The 7500-nt window shown below is 50.9% G+C and overlaps 1 protein-coding gene across 2 annotated transcripts in view; it reads left to right on the top strand.

The window, feature by feature from the left end:
- The window catches only part of atg7 (ATG7 autophagy related 7 homolog (S. cerevisiae)), a 121792-nt gene that overhangs the window by 43603 nt on the left and 70689 nt on the right, over positions 1-7500 (top strand).

Here is a 7500-nt window from a genome sequence, read left to right as displayed (position 1 = left end):
CCTATATAGTGAGCTCATGGATATGGGCCCTAACCCTGTTCCCTATATAGTGAGCTCATGGATATGGGCCCTAACCCTGTTCCCTATATAGTGAGCTCATGGATATGGGCCCTAACCCTGTTCCCTATATAGTGAGCTCATGGATGGGCCCTAACCCTGTTCCCTATATAGTGAGCTCATGGATATGGGCCCTAACCCTGTTCCCTATATAGTGAGCTCATGGATATGGGGCCTAACCCTGTTCCCTATATAGTGAGCTCATGGATATGGGGCCTAACCCTGTTCCCTATATAGTGAGCTCATGGATATGGACCCTAAGCCTGTTCCCTATATAGTGAGCTCATGGATATGGGCCCTAACCCTGTTCCCTATATAGTGAGCTCATGGATGGGCCCTAACCCTGTTCCCTATATAGTGAGCTCATGGATATGGGCCCTAACCCTGTTCCCTATATAGTGAGCTCATGGATATGGGCCCTAACCCTGTTCCCTATATAGTGAGCTCATGGATATGGGCCCTAACCCTGTTCCCTATATAGTGAGCTCATGGATATGGGCCCTAACCCTGTTCCCTATATTGTGAGCTCATGGATGGACCCTAACCCTGTTCCCTATATAGTGAGCTCATGGATATGGGCCCTAACCCTGTTCCCTATATAGTGAGCTCATGGATATGGGGCCTAACCCTGTTCCCTATATAGTAAGCTCATGGATATGGGGCCTAACCCTGTTCCCTATATAGTGAGCTCATGGATATGGACCCTAACCCTGTTCCCTATATAGTGAGCTCATGGATATGGGCCCTAACCCTGTTCCCTATATAGTGAGCTCATGGATGGACCCTAACCCTGTTCCCTATATAGTGAGCTCATGGATGGACCCTAACCCTGTTCCCTATATAGTGAGCTCATGGATATGGGCCCTAACCCTGTTCCCTATATAGTGAGCTCATGGATATGGACCCTAACCCTGTTCCCTATATAGTGAGCTCATGGATATGGGCCCTAACCCTGTTCCCTATATAGTGAGCTCATGGATATGGACCCTAACCCTGTTCCCTATATAGTGAGCTCATGGATGGACCCTAACCCTGTTCCCTATATAGTGAGCTCATGGATATGGGCCCTAACCCTGTTCCCTATATAGTGAGCTCATGGATATGGACCCTAACCCTGTTCCCTATATAGTGAGCTCATGGATGGACCCTAACCCTGTTCCCTATATAGTGAGCTCATGGATATGGACCCTAACCCTGTTCCCTATATAGTGAGCTCATGGATATGGGCCCTAACCCTGTTCCCTATATAGTGAGCTCATGGATATGGACCCTAACCCTGTTCCCTATATAGTGAGCTCATGGATATGGGGCCTAACCCTGTTCCCTATATAGTGAGCTCATGGATATGGGGCCTAACCCTGTTCCCTATATAGTGAGCTCATGGATATGGACCCTAACCCTGTTCCCTATATAGTGAGCTCATGGATATGGGCCCTAACCCTGTTCCCTATATAGTGAGCTCATGGATGGACCCTAACCCTGTTCCCTATATAGTGAGCTCATGGATGGACCCTAACCCTGTTCCCTATATAGTGAGCTCATGGATATGGGCCCTAACCCTGTTCCCTATATAGTGAGCTCATGGATATGGACCCTAACCCTGTTCCCTATATAGTGAGCTCATGGATATGGGCCCTAACCCTGTTCCCTATATAGTGAGCTCATGGATATGGACCATAACCCTGTTCCCTATATAGTGAGCTCATGGATATGGGGCCTAACCCTGTTCCCTATATAGTGAGCTCATGGATATGGGGCCTAACCCTGTTCCCTATATAGTGAGCTCATGGATATGGACCCTAACCCTGTTCCCTATATAGTGAGCTCATGGATATGGGCCCTAACCCTGTTCCCTATATAGTGAGCTCATGGATGGACCCTAACCCTGTTCCCTATATAGTGAGCTCATGGATGGACCCTAACCCTGTTCCCTATATAGTGAGCTCATGGATATGGGCCCTAACCCTGTTCCCTATATAGTGAGCTCATGGATATGGACCCTAACCCTGTTCCCTATATAGTGAGCTCATGGATATGGGCCCTAACCCTGTTCCCTATATAGTGAGCTCATGGATATGGACCCTAACCCTGTTCCCTATATAGTGAGCTCATGGATATGGGGCCTAACCCTGTTCCCTATATAGTGAGCTCATGGATATGGGGCCTAACCCTGTTCCCTATATAGTGAGCTCATGGATATGGACCCTAACCCTGTTCCCTATATAGTGAGCTCATGGATATGGCTCTGACCAGAAGTAGTTTACTACAGGACACCATGCATTTCTGGCTCCTAGTCTGGCTCCTAGTCTGGCTCCTAGTCTGGCTCCTAGTCTGGCTCCTAGTCTGGCTCCTAGTCTGGCTCCTAGTCTGGCTCCTAGTCTGGCTCCTAGTCTGGCTCCTAGTCTGGCTCCTAGTCTGGCTCCTAGTCTGGCTGCTCGTCTGGCTGCTCGTCTGGCTCCTAGTCTGGCTCCTAGTCTGGCTCCTAGTCTGGCTCCTAGTCTGGCTCCTAGTCTGGCTCCTAGTCTGGCTCCTAGTCTGGCTGCTCGTCTGGCTCCTAGTCTGGCTCCTAGTCTGGCTCATAGTCTGGCTGCTCGTCTGGCTCCTAGTCTGGCTCCTAGTCTGGCTGCTCGTCTGGCTCCTAGTCTGGCTGCTCGTCTGGCTCCTAGTCTGGCTCCTAGTCTGGCTCCTAGTCTGGCTCCTAGTCTGGCTCCTCGTCTGGCTCCTAGTCTGGCTGCTCGTCTGGCTCCTAGTCTGGCTCCTAGTCTGGCTGCTCGTCTGGCTCCTAGTCTGGCTCCTAGTCTGGCTCCTAGTCTGGCTCCTAGTCTGGCTCCTAGTCTGGCTCCTAGTCTGGCTGCTCGTCTGGCTCCTAGTCTGGCTCCTAGTCTGGCTGCTCGTCTGGCTGCTCGTCTGGCTCCTCGTCTGGCTCCTCGTCTGGCTGCTCGTCTGGCTCCTAGTCTGGCTCCTAGTCTGGCTCCTAGTCTGGCTCCTAGTCTGGCTGCTCGTCTGGCTCCTAGTCTGGCTCCTAGTCTGGCTCCTAGTCTGGCTCCTCGTCTGGCTCCTAGTCTGGCTCCTAGTCTGGCTCCTCGTCTGGCTGCTCGTCTGGCTCCTAGTCTGGCTCCTAGTCTGGCTCCTAGTCTGGCTCCTAGTCTGGCTCCTAGTCTGGCTCCTAGTCTGGCTCCTAGTCTGGCTGCTCGTCTGGCTCCTAGTCTGGCTCCTAGTCTGGCTGCTCGTCTGGCTCCTAGTCTGGCTCCTAGTCTGGCTCCTAGTCTGGCTCCTAGTCTGGCTCCTAGTCTGGCTCCTAGTCTGGCTGCTCGTCTGGCTCCTAGTCTGGCTCCTAGTCTGGCTGCTCGTCTGGCTCCTCGTCTGGCTCCTAGTCTGGCTCCTAGTCTGGCTCCTAGTCTGGCTCCTAGTCTGGCTGCTCGTCTGGCTCCTCGTCTGGCTCCTAGTCTGGCTCCTAGTCTGGCTGCTCGTCTGGCTCCTAGTCTGGCTCCTAGTCTGGCTCCTAGTCTGGCTGCTCGTCTGGCTCCTAGTCTGGCTGCTCGTCTGGCTCCTAGTCTGGCTCCTAGTCTGGCTCCTAGTCTGGCTCCTAGTCTGGCTCCTCGTCTGGCTCCTAGTCTGGCTCCTAGTCTGGCTCCTAGTCTGGCTCCTAGTCTGGCTCCCTAGTCTGGCTGCTCGTCTGGCTCCTAGTCTGGCTCCTAGTCTGGCTCCTAGTCTGGCTCCTCGTCTGGCTCCTCGTCTGGCTCCTCGTCTGGCTCCTCGTCTGGCTCCTCGTCTGGCTCCTCGTCTGGCTCCTCGTCTGGCTCCTAGTCTGGCTGCTCGTCTGGCTCCTAGTCTGGCTCCTAGTCTGGCTCCTAGTCTGGCTCCTAGTCTGGCTCCTCGTCTGGCTCCTAGTCTGGCTCCTAGTCTGGCTCCTAGTCTGGCTCCTAGTCTGGCTGCTCGTCTGGCTCCTAGTCTGGCTCCTAGTCTGGCTGCTCGTCTGGCTCCTAGTCTGGCTCCTAGTCTGGCTCCTAGTCTGGCTCCTAGTCTGGCTCCTCGTCTGGCTCCCTAGTCTGGCTGCTCGTCTGGCTCCTAGTCTGGCTCCTAGTCTGGCTCCTAGTCTGGCTCCTAGTCTGGCTCCTAGTCTGGCTCCTCGTCTGGCTCCTCGTCTGGCTCCTCGTCTGGCTGCTCGTCTGGCTCCTAGTCTGGCTCCTAGTCTGGCTCCTAGTCTGGCTGCTAGTCTGGCTGCTAGTCTGGCTGCTAGTCTGGCTCCTAGTCTGGCTCCTAGTCTGGCTCCTAGTCTGGCTCCTAGTCTGGCTCCTAGTCTGGCTCCTAGTCTGGCTCCTAGTCTGGCTCCTAGTCTGGCTGCTCGTCTGGCTCCTAGTCTGGCTCCTAGTCTGGCTCCTAGTCTGGCTCCTAGTCTGGCTGCTCGTCTGGCTGCTCGTCTGGCTCCTAGTCTGGCTCCTAGTCTGGCTGCTCGTCTGGCTGCTCGTCTGGCTGCTCGTCTGGCTGCTCGTCTGGCTGCTCGTCTGGCTGCTCGTCTGGCTGCTCGTCTGGCTCCTAGTCTGGCTCCTAGTCTGGCTCCTAGTCTGGCTGCTCGTCTGGCTCCTCGTCTGGCTGCTCGTCTGGCTCCTAGTCTGGCTCCTAGTCTGGCTCCTAGTCTGGCTGCTCGTCTGGCTGCTCGTCTGGCTGCTCGTCTGGCTCCTAGTCTGGCTCCTAGTCTGGCTGCTCGTCTGGCTGCTCGTCTGGCTGCTCGTCTGGCTGCTCGTCTGGCTCCTAGTCTGGCTCCTAGTCTGGCTGCTCGTCTGGCTCCTAGTCTGGCTCCTCGTCTGGCTCCTCGTCTGGCTCTGTTAACAGGAATCTAGGCTGTGATGATATGTTGCTGCCCCTCTTAGACATTCTGCGACTGAGGAACTAATTTGTCTCCCTAATGCCGAGCCATGGACTGAATAAATACCTACTTATACTCCCTGTCATAAGTAGCATCGCTGCATCACATAGTTGTCACTTTAAATGAGGGACTTAGGACTGGTGTCTTCTGTCTGCAGGACAGACGGACTGGTGTCTTCTGTCTGCAGGACAGACGGACTGGTGTCTTCTGTCTGCAGGACAGACGGACTGGTGTCTTCTGTCTGCAGGACAGACGGACTGGTGTCTTCTGTCTGCAGGACAGACGGACTGGTGTCTTCTGTCTGCAGGACAGACGGACTGGTGTCTTCTGTCTGCAGGACAGACGGACTGGTGTCTTCTGTCTGCAGGACAGACGGACTGGTGTCTTCTGTCTGCAGGACTGGTGTCTTCTGTCTGCAGGACTTTAGGACTGGTCGTCAGGACTGGTGTCTTCTGTCTGCAGGACAGACGGACTGGTGTCTTCTGTCTGCAGGACAGACGGACTGGTGTCTTCTGTCTGCAGGACTGGTGTCTTCTGTCTGCAGGACTGGTGTCTTCTGTCTGCAGGACTGGTGTCTTCTGTCTGCAGGACAGACGGACTGGTGTCTTCTGTCTGCAGGACTGGTGTCTTCTGTCTGCAGGACAGACGGACTGGTGTCTTCTGTCTGCAGGACTGGTGTCTTCTGTCTGCAGGACAGACGGACTGGTGTCTTCTGAAGTTTAGCAGAAGTAGACATGCTCATGTTATTGGTGTTTAGTGCAGGGTGAGCTGCACACAGTGGACTTCCTACTAGGGCACACCGCCTCAGTGCTGACAGTATAACTCTGGTTCATTGGCATATGCTGACTAGGTTTAGATTTAGGATTAAGGCTTAGGGAACGTAGGATTTTGTATGGGAATCAATTCTTTGGTCCCCACCAGGATAGTAATACAAAGTGTGTGTGTGTGTGTTGACTGTGATGGTTGCGAGCTGCAGAGGAAGAGAGTTTTCATAGTTAGGACACAGTGCTCTCCTGTGTTTGTCTAGAGAACTACATGTCTCCACCACTCTCCTGGCTCCAGTCCACAAAATGAATTTACACCAAATGATCCACACCACCGTGGTACTGCTGTGCTGTGTGCTAAATGGCACATACAGAGCCTTCACAAAGTATTCATACCCGTCGACTTATTCCACGTGTTGTTGTGTTACAGCTTGAATTCAGAATGGATTAGTTTTTTTTTTCTTCACCCATTTACCCCCATAGTGAAAACATTTTTATTTAAATGTTGGCAAAAATATCTCATTTGCATACGTATTCACACCCCTTAGTTAATACTTTGTAAAAGCTCTTTGGAAGCGATTACAGCTTTGAGTCTTTCTGGGTAAGTCTCTAAGAGCTGTGAGTCTTTCTGGGTAAGTCTCTAAGAGCTGTGAGTCTTTCTGGGTAAGTCTCTTAAGAGTTTTCCACATCTGGATTGTACAACATTTGCCAATTTTATTATTTTCTAAAATCTTCAAGTTCTGTCAAATTGGTTGTTGATCATTGCTAGACAACCATTTTCAAGTCTTGCCATAGATTTTCAAACAGATTTAAGTCAAAACTGTAACTCGGCCACTCAGGAACGTTCACTGTCTTCTTGGTAAGCAACTCCAGTGTAGATTTGACCTTGTGTTTTAGGTTATTGTCCTGCTGAAAGGTAAATTCATCTCCCAGTGTCTGGTGGAAAGCAGACCCAGTTTTCCTCTAGGTGAAAAAAAAGTCCTTAACGATGACAAGCATACCCATAACATTAAGCAGCCACCACTATTCTTGAATATATGGAGAGTGGTACTCCGTGATGTGTTGTCCTGTTTTGTCACATTTTTTACAGTATTACTTTAGGGCCTTTTTGCAAACAGGATGCATGTTTTCAAGTAGTTTTATTCTGTAAAGGCTTCCTTCTTTTCACTCTGTCCTTTAGTTTAAAATTGTGGAGTAAATACAATGTTGTTGATCCATCCTCAGTTTTCTCTTATCACAGCCATTAAACACTGTAACTGTTTTAAAGTCAACATGATGGACACTACTTACTACATTACTAAGAAGGGTTCATGATGGACAATACTTACTACATTACTAAGAAGGGTTCATGATGGACAATACTTACTACATTACTAAGAAGGGTTCGTGATGGACAATACTTACTACATTACTAAGAAGGGTTCATGATGGACAATACTTACTACATTACTAAGGGTTCATGATGGACAATACTTACTACATTACTAAGAAGGGTTCATGATGGACAATACTTACTACATTACTAAGAAGGGTTCGTGATGGACAATACTTACTACATTACTAAGAAGGGTTCATGATGGACAATACTTACTACATTACTAAGGGTTCATGATGGACAATACTTATTACATTACTAAGGGTTCATGATGGACAATACTGATGATAAAGCAGTTTAGATGCTGTAGAGAAGGGGTCAGTAACAGGCCCAGTCTGGCCAGCCGTTGATACTCGCTCGCTCGCTCACTCACTCACTCACTCACTCACTCACTCACTCACTCACTCACTCACTCACTCACTCACTCACTCACTCAC

This window comes from Salmo salar, chromosome ssa22 (genome assembly GCF_905237065.1).
Source record: "Salmo salar chromosome ssa22, Ssal_v3.1, whole genome shotgun sequence".
NCBI classification, from domain to species: domain Eukaryota; kingdom Metazoa; phylum Chordata; class Actinopteri; order Salmoniformes; family Salmonidae; genus Salmo; species Salmo salar.
Note: the sequence above shows the minus strand (reverse complement) of the source record. Positions and strands in the feature narration are given on the sequence as shown.